Here is a 9,764-nt window from a genome sequence, read left to right as displayed (position 1 = left end):
GAAATGCTGATGATTTATGTGGGTTTATTTCATGCCCGGCAACTTTGCATATCACCTGCAAAGAATGATGGTTTTGTTTCTTCCTTGCCTGTTTTAATTCCTCCCATTTCTTTTTCTTCTCTTATTTCTGAAGCTAGCATTTTTAGTATAATACTGAATAATACTGGTGATAATGAGCATCCTTGTTTCACCCCTGATCTTATTGGGAATGCTTCTAGCTTATCTTCATTATAGATAATGCTTGCTGATAGTTTTACATAGATCCTATGTTTGATTTTGAGGAATGCTCCATTTCTTGCTATCCTCTCTAGTGTTTTTAATAGGAATGGGGGCTGTATTTTTTCAAAAGCTTTTTCTGCATCTATTGAGGTAAGCACATGATTTCTGGGGGTTTTTTTGTTGATATGATCAATTATGCTAATTGTTTTGCTAAAACTGAACCAGTAGAGGAGATAGATTCTTGTTTGGCAAGATACAGCCTGAACTAGACACCCCTCCCTCCCTCCCCTCCAGCTCAATCATTCTTTGTTCTGGGTTCTAAGCTCTGGCAATCTCTCTGTGTTCTGAGGGCCTCTGTGAGGCTGGGAAGAGTTCAGTGACTTGCTCGAGGTCACACAGCTTGCGAGCAGCTGACTGGGGACTAAATCTTAAGTCCCACTGACTGGCTGGGGCTCCTCTGAAAAGAGCCCCCCAGAGTTATTTGTCCAGAGCCAAGCGCACTGGCTCAGTTGTCTTGGTGATAGACAGCTTGGCAGCGAGCAAGCGAGGGCTGTCTGCACAGCTCTGAGCTGGCCTTGGACTGTCTCTAATGACTCCATTGAAGTTTGGCTAATTGAAATCAGGAAGAAAAATTAATGTAGAAGGAAAAAAATAACACCTCCAGTTGGGCTTTGTATGACTGCCAGAAGGGAGGGGGCTGGGTAGTTACTGTTCTATTATTCTGAATGTGTGTGTAGAAATTGGATATCTTTGTTGTCATGAAGTTTTTGACTACTGTTATACTGTGGATGAGTGTGTACAAACATATATCATACATATGTGTGTATATATATATATATATATATATATATATATATACACACACACACATACTATATACCAGTATTTCAAAGGTCCTTAGGACCTTTGTTCATCTGGCTTGTCATTTCCTCCAGAACAATAACTGAGGCACAGAGGGGAAAAAATAGCTTCCACAGATCCCAGGACCTAAAGTCCACAGCAGAAATGGAAAAACAATTCTTTTGTCATTTCTTTCAGCCAGTACAATGGGCGCCATGCTCAAAGCTGAAAGAAATCAGGCTGTGAGCCCAATGAAATATGGACTGTGGAGTTCAGATCTGAAAGATATATTAGAGATCATTGAGTCCACACTTACTTTTACAGGTGAAGATACTGAAGGCAAGTGATAAAAGCTACTTATCTAAAAGCACACACTGGTCACAAACAAGCAGGTTAATTATAGAATTAGCTCTTTGAACCATGTTGCTTTATCACACTTTCAAGGTTTGTGTTTCCAAGACTAATTCCTTTAGTCTTTAAGTCTGACTGCTTAGAAGAAGAAATTAGAGATCAATACTTTCTGTAAAAAAAGTGTTAACTATTGAAATATAACTACTAAATGTCCAAATATTGATGTGTAGTTTCTTTTTATGAGTAGTAAGACTTAGACTAATGGAAAGACTTTAAATAAATATAAACATCTAAATAACTTCTTGGATATTTAAATAAATATAAACACCTTACGTAACTTCTACTAAACTTCAACTATTTCCTATCTTTATATAATCCAACTCTTATTCTTATTCTCCTTTACTTGTCACTTGTGTCACTTTTGGTACACTTTGGATGCTGAAAAGTTGGGGCATAGTTGCATTCTGTAAAGTATTGTTTGCCATTTTGTAGCTGGTGTCTGTTGAGAATACTTTGATGGTACCCGCTTCCCTTCTCCCTGTCTTTCCACCCACTCCCATCGCCCCCTTTAAAAGTGCTAGACAAAATAGAAAAGGCAGAAAAAGATCATGATTATGCAGGCATATCTTCACGTCCATAGCTCCTGTGACATTTTTCCATTTGGGAGAGAGTTCCCTTGGCAATCAAGTTACTCATTCTCACTGCCCCCTTTCCAACAAAATGTGGGCTTGGGGCCAATTCTGCCAAAACCTTTTTAAAGGGGCCCTGCCTTTTTCTCTTCTGAACATTTTTAAGCATAGTTGATCCAAATTGAACAGCTTGTCAATACAGTCTGTCAGACAGGTCCCTAAAAGGTCATCCCATCCAAGAGCCTCATTTTACAGATGGGAAAACTGGAAGTCATAAAGGAATGACTTGTCCAAGGTCATTCAGCTGGTAAAAGGTGAGACTGAGACTTGAGCCAAGATCATCGGATCCCAAAGCTGCTGGGTTCATCCTTCTAGCTTGCCAACCCAAAGAAATACAATGATTTCCTCACAGTAGTTAAATAGAACTCTGTGGTTCTTTTGTGAGATGAAGACCTTTGGTGTGAAATCTCATGATTGGACTCCTTCACTGGAAATCATGACGCACTGGGTGGGGGTTGGAGGAGGCAAAAGGGTGGGTACTCAAAGGTTTTAAAATGTTCCAGTGACTGTACTGTGTAGACATGGGGTGTGTTATGGGGTGGAGCTACAGGGAGTCTGCAAGAGGATCTGATTAAGTCAAGATGGATTTCCAACTCCGGGAAGCCTTTGAGAAGGAGGAAAGGAAAGATGAAAGTTTCCCTTTGATTTGCATTGTTTGGTTAGGAGAGTCCCACAGTTCTACCCTTTGCTCCTGCCCAGTTGTATCTTTGCTCTTCAAACCCATTTTGGGGGGCCTGTATTGGATGTAAGATCCTTACAGCCTTAGCTTAGTGGTTTTTATTGTTTGTGTGTGTGTGTGTGTGTGTGTGTGTGTGTGTGTGTATTCTTCCAGAACTACTTTGATTTTCCCATGGGGAATCAACTTTCCCTTTTGACATACCCTCACATAGAACCATATATCCCTTTAATTCTTCCCTCTTGTATTAAAAAGACCTTTGTTTACCTCGTGTTGCCTTAGAAGACTGGAAGTTGCATGAGGACTGTCACAGTGCAATTTTGTAACTCTCCCAGGATGTAGAAGAGCACTTTGTTTCCCAGTAGATACTTAATGGATATTGAACAAACACAGTATAAGCTGCCTGAGGGCAGCCCCCAGTCTGTGTGACCCTCACTTCTGCTGGAGGGCGTTCCATTGCATGGATGTTCCTGGGATCCGTGGGCTCCAGTGAAACTTAGTATGCCTGTCAGTTGGCACTGGTGCCTCAAGGCCTTCTTTAGGCTGTGGAAAAAGCAGACAAATATCTCGGTTGCTAGAGTAGACAGAATGTTGGATATGGAATCAGGAGCACCTTGGTTCAAAGTCTGCCTCAGTTGCTTACAAGCTGGGTGACCTGGATGAGGTACTTGACCTCTCTGAGCCTCAGTTTCCTCATCTATAAACTGTCCATCTTAATATCTGAGTCCAGGAAAGTTCCTCTCCTTGGCCTTTGCTCACTGAATGAACACTCGGAAAGAGAGAAGCCACATTCTTCAGCAGGGATGGGGGTTGCTTGGGAGCCCCTGGCATTTCTGTCCTGGGGGAAGGTCAATCAATGCGCTGAACAAAAGCCATTCAAAGCAGCTGTTCAATGTTTAGCAGACCCTGAATTGATTGACCTGTTGCTACCCTAACAAGCTACTGTGGCACTGTGGCCCTAGAGTGAGAGATACCTGGGTTTGAATGCTGCCTTATAGAGTGTGACCTTAGGCTGAATCAGCTGGACTAAGTCATTTCTCTCAGTTTGCCTCTGTTTCCTCAGCTGTAAGACAGAGATAATAATAGCATCTACCTCACCAGTTGGTCATGGGAATCAAAAGAGATATTTATGAAGTCTTTGTAAACCTTAAAGTGCTGTGGAAATGCTAGTGATTGTTATGATGATGATGATGATGATTGGGCAGCTAAGGAATGCAGCAGATAAGAGTGCTAGGCCTGGAGTCAAGAAGACTTATTTTTATGAGTTCAGATCCAGCCTCAAATACTTCCTAGCTGGGTGATCCCGGGCAAATCACTTCATCCTGTTTTCCTCAGTTTTCTCATCTGTAAAATGAACTCGAGAAGGAAAAGGCAAAGTATTCCAGGATCTTTGCCAAGAAAACCACAAATGGGCTCATGAAGAATAAGACACAACTGAACAACAACAACAAGTTATTCTTGTTTTTCTAGTTATTCTATTATTATGACAGTTTCTTTTTCAATAAAAGAGTTCATAAATCATTGATCACCAAAAAGCTAAGATCTGGAGCTGGAAGAGAACTCAGAGGCCTCTCATCCACCCCTCTTATTTCACATGGAGGAAACTGAGGCTCAAGAAGATTCAATAATTAGGCCAAGGTCACAGTGGCAAAGGCAGGGTGTCCTGGGTACTGCTCCCTCATACTTGTGAATAGTCTCAAACAATGCATGTGGGATTCCGGAGTCCAAAATATCCTCACAAGATTTAGAGCTTAAAGGGACCTTCGAAATCCCTTAGTTTCCTTCCCGTACTCTCAAGGTAAGAAAACTGAGCCCCAGAGAAGGTAGATCATTGGTCCCAGGTTCTTCCTGGGACCACAAATAGGAGATTTCAGGACGCCTCCCATTGTCCACAGTCTCCTGTGTTGCAGAGAGGACATTTGGTATGATAGAGCAGAGAGAGGCCTGTGCTGAGTTCTCTTTTTGGGAGAGAAAGTGTGAAATTCCAAGAGCAGCTCCGAGCTGGGCACTGGCTCCCTCCTGGCACCAGATGAAAGAGTTAAAATTAGTTGTGGGGGATCGTGTATGGTCTGCAGGAGTGACTGAAAATAGACTGTTTCAAGAGGTGACCTCATAAATAACTATATTGGAGGAGGGCAGAAAAGTGCGCGCGCGCGCACACACACACATACACACATGCATGCATGCTCACGCACACACACATGTTAAAAATATTCAGAAAAGTCACTGCAGTGACCATAAATTCGACTTTAATGGACTACTGGAACCCCAGCCCAGAGGCTACCCGGGCGCAGGTGGCCAGGGTTGTGCTAAGTTGGGGTGAGGCCATCAGAAATCACACCAATGTGTCTTATTTCATCTCTGGGCACAGAGAAAGGCTTTTTAAAAAAAATTAGGCGGTAGGGAGGGAGAGGCATTTGAAGTAGCACCTCCCTTTCCCTTCTTGGTCTCTTCACATCTAGGTCGACCCAGGTCTCTTGTATCCTTTCAGAGCTGGATCCTGATCCTGCCCTCCATTCAAAGTGTCTTTTTGACCTTCCCATCCGATGTATCTCCAGCTCTTCAGGTCCATAGCAGATTCTTTGATTCTGTGGTCTGAATCCAGAGCAGCCTGCCTCTCTTCCCTTAATAGAAACCCCAAGGCCCCAGGGTCCTCGGTAGACTGAGATTGGTCTTTATGGGAAGGAGGTCTCTTGGGGAGGGTCTGTAGTTTAGTAGGGAGGGGTCTTTCATTTGGGGAACAAACTTCCTCTTTCTGAAATCAGACATCTACCTTTATCATATAATTGAGCACTCGCTTAAGTATTCACTTTCTTTGAGTTCTTTGCAGAATCAAAATTCTTTTTTGAAAGCCACCTCTTTCCTTGGTCATGGAGTCATTGTAGGATTCAGGTTCTGCTCCTACCTCAGTAAACATCCCTTCTCTGTTTCTACCACAGGTTCTTACTGCTTTCTGCCTTTCTTTTAGCACTGAAGGGCAGAATTTTGAACAATGGGCAGAAAATGCAGAGAGGCAGAGTTCAGTGGGATATAATTCAAATCAAATCTTAACCATTAGAGCTCTTTCAAAATACACCCGATCTCTTTAGGAGACAGTGGATTCTTCACTAAAAGGGGACTTCAAGAGGAGACTGACCATTTATTAGGAATGTTATAGAGGGGATTCTGTACAGGTAGGACTTGGACCATGTGGCCTTTAGTTCCTTCTAATTCTGAGATTCTACCTTTGTCAGGTTGATCCCCTGTGCCAGGTATACACCCACCTTCCCTCTACCTCTTGGAACCCCTAGTTTCCTTCAAGATTCAACTCCAGCTCTGAGCCTTTCCTGCTCCCATTGGTTTCTGGTAACCTCTGTCCCCACACTACCCAGGATCCACTTTGTATAGTTTCTCTCTGTGCCTGTATAAGTATGACAGGTCCCCCGTTGGAATATAAGCTCGTCCAGGGCTTTGTCCTGTCATAAAATAGGTGCTTAATAAATGCTTGTTGATTGACTGGTTCCCACGCAGAGCTTCCATTATCACCTTCACACAGGTGACATCCAAATCTATGTATCTAGATCCAGTTTCTGCCCTGAGCTTCAGACCCAAATATCCAACTTGCCTGGCTCCTGGCATCTCAAACTTAACATGTTCCAAATAGAATTGCACAAACCTGCTTCTCTTTCAAACTTCCCAATTTCTCTCAATGGCATGAATTTATTTTTTTCTTTTTTCTTTTTTATTATAACTTTTTATTTACAAGATATCTGCATGGGTAATTTTTCGGCATTGACAATTGCAAAACCTTTTGTTCCAATTTTTCCCCTTCTTCCCCCACCCCCTCCCCCAGATGGCAGGTTGACCGATACATGTTAAATATGTTAAAGTATAAGTTAAATACAATATATGTGTACATGTCCATACAGTTATTTTGCTGCACAAAAAGAATTGGACTCTGAAATAGTGTACAATTAGCCTGTGAAGGAAATAAAAAATGCAGGTGGACAAAAATAGAGGGATTGGGAATTCTATGTAGTGGTTCACACTCTTTTCCCAGAGTTCTTTTGCTGGGTGTAGCTGGTTCAATTCATTACTGCTCTATCGGAACTGATTTGGTTCATCTCATTATTGAAGAGGGCCACGTCCATCAGAATTGATCATCATATAGTCTTGTTGAAGTATATAATGATCTCTTGGTCCTGCTCATTTCACTCAGCATCAGTTCATGTAAGTCTCTCCAGGCCTTTCTAAAATCATCCTGCTGGTCATTTCTTACAGAACAATAATATGAATTTTTTTAAAAGAACTTTGCAACTCACACTTAAAACTTGAGAGTCACCTTCAACTTTTCTTCTATCCATCCCTCAGTTTCTTCCTTTGTAACGATGGAGTTGAATTAAATGATCTGTAGGATTCTTTCGCTATTTATCTAGAATTCTATAACTCCATCTTGTTTTTACCCTTTTGCTTCTTGGCTTTAACATCATCTGAAAAGTCTTTCAGATTTGTCGCCTTCCCTCAACTTACATGGCCACAATCATAGTTCAAGCCCTCACCATCTGTCTGTCACCCAGACATTAGTACATTAGGACATTGCATATTAGATGTAGTATCTTCCAACATGGTCTCCCTGTGTCCAATCTCTCTTAAATCCATTTTCCAGACAGCTTCCAGAATAATCTTCCTAAGACACAGGTCTGATCATGTCCCTCCCCTACTGAGAAACCTTTAGTGGCTTTCCATTACTTGTATAATAAAATGCTTTGATGTTTCAATGGATCTGTTATCTCATCAAGGTGGTGCTCCCTAAACTAATGCAGATTGCAACCCATCTGTGTTGTCTTGTCCTGTGTCACTCTTGTCTGCATCCTCCTATACATTTACCATGATGGTGCACCATCTTGGTCACCAGACTTGGGGTCTTCCTCTAATTATCTTGACCTTGTATGTATGTCAGTGGAATTTATTGAACATTCCCGCCCCCCCCCCCCAATCGCTATCTCTATCTCTGTCATCTTCTTCAGTGGTTAATTTCTTTAATCCTATCCTTCACTCTGACTTTCCATAATACTTTCTTATTTGTAAAGTGTTGTAGCTTTCTCATGCCCACTGTGCACCTCTCCATTGTTTTTTGTGTAATTTCATGATTCATACTCGTACAATGACATTAGAAGAATAACAATTTTTAAAAAGATGGGTCATTAAAAGCCTTCCTCTGTGTGGCCATCATTTCCCATTTCTTGCTTTTTGAGAGATAATACTTTGATTTTCCAAAAGCAATCTTGCCTGTTCTCTTCCTATTCAACTTTGGATACAGTTCTTTGTCTGCCTTTGGTGCTTGTCTAAGATATAGGCAATGATAGCCTAGTTCAATCGGGTATCCTCATCTGGATAGTATGTACTCTTCATCTACTTGATTTTCCATTCCGGCTAATTAGGATGAATTCTATTGAGTGGTTTTGGATCTCATTTAGAGCTTCTGCAATGTTCTGGTACCAGACACAATGTTATCTGAAAATAGGAACATCTAGAGGTCCTCAGCATCTGTAGAGAATCTCATCAATTGGAACTCTTTAATGGATAGTTTCTACACCCTTGGCAAGCACATGCCTCTATTTTATGCCTTGTTTTCCACTTAATGGTATTTTATTTCTTTCCAAATACACATAAAGATAGTTTTCAACACTCATTTCTATAAGATCTTGAATTCCAAATTTTTTTCCTCCCTCCCTCACCTCTCCCCTTCCCAAGACAACAAACAAACTGATATAGACTATACTTGTACAGTCATATTAAACATTTTATGCCTTGTTTGATATTAATAATATCAATAATAATAATAATAGAAGCAGAGGGTCATGAAACCAAGATATCGCTATGGTTCCATTTTTCAAGAAATCTTGCATGACAAGAAGCATCTTGCTCTACTAAGTCAAATGCTTTCTTATAATCAACAAACGATAAGCATATCAGCACCTGGTATTTTTTTCTCTGTATCTCTCAGACAACTGTGTAAAGATGTGATATGGTGTGAAATGGCATCTGTAGAAAGTTGGCTTTCTTCTCGTACCTTCAGCAAGATGTGTACATTGATATGTGGATGTGTGAATTATTCTCCAAAATAATTTATAGAGCTTGGAAAGTAGACATATGGGTATGTAGTTATAGCTATTCTCTTGGTCAGATTTTTTTTCTGGTACCAATAAGAGCTGAAATTTTTCCAAGGCTTTGCCATCCTCCCTTCTTTCCCCCCCACACTGTCTCTTCCAGCATGGATCTCCTCCATGTGTATCTGGTCTAGGTCCAGTTCTTTTCTCAGCTTTGTTTCCTTTGGTGCCTTTTCTACTTCCATAGTCAGCACAATGGGGACTGTTAGGTGAGCTTTAACCAAGAACAACCGGAGCTCTTCTCCAGGGTGGTGACATCTAGTGGGGAGACTTCTTCTTGTAGCCATCCTCTGTTCTGTCATTTCCACAGTTTGAAGTCTTTTCTTTTGCCTTTAATATGGGTGACCCATTCTGTATGCTACAGCCACTGTTGCATGCTCGTCCCTTGCTTGTATGCTAGCTACCACCTCTCTGCTCCCATCACTATTGCACCCCTCTCTAAGAGTCTGCTCTCTCCACCACAATATCTTTTCACCTCCTCCTGGAGATTGGGAAGGATTCAGTGTGAAGACCAGACTCTCAGAGATAGAACAAGTGAATTGGCTTAGACTACAAGAATTCCTACTTACAGGATTTCTAAATATGATGCTTCACTGTCCTTACTGATAAGAAATCTTTATACGTAGTTTCCATTTCACATCTGTTATCTTCCTTCCAGTTTCATCCTTAAGGATCTTCAGCATAACTTTGCTTAGTTGGATCTCTTGCCAAGCTTTCTTAAACTAAGTTTTCCCTCCACTATTCCTTGTGCTATTCAACCTTCAAGATTTAAGATCTTACAAATGACTTTCTACTTTAACTTAACATTGACCTTGGCTGGACATAGAGACCAAGTGTTTG

The sequence above is a fragment of the Sarcophilus harrisii genome, chromosome X (assembly GCF_902635505.1).
Source record: "Sarcophilus harrisii chromosome X, mSarHar1.11, whole genome shotgun sequence".
NCBI classification, from domain to species: Eukaryota; Metazoa; Chordata; class Mammalia; order Dasyuromorphia; family Dasyuridae; genus Sarcophilus; species Sarcophilus harrisii.
Note: the sequence above shows the minus strand (reverse complement) of the source record.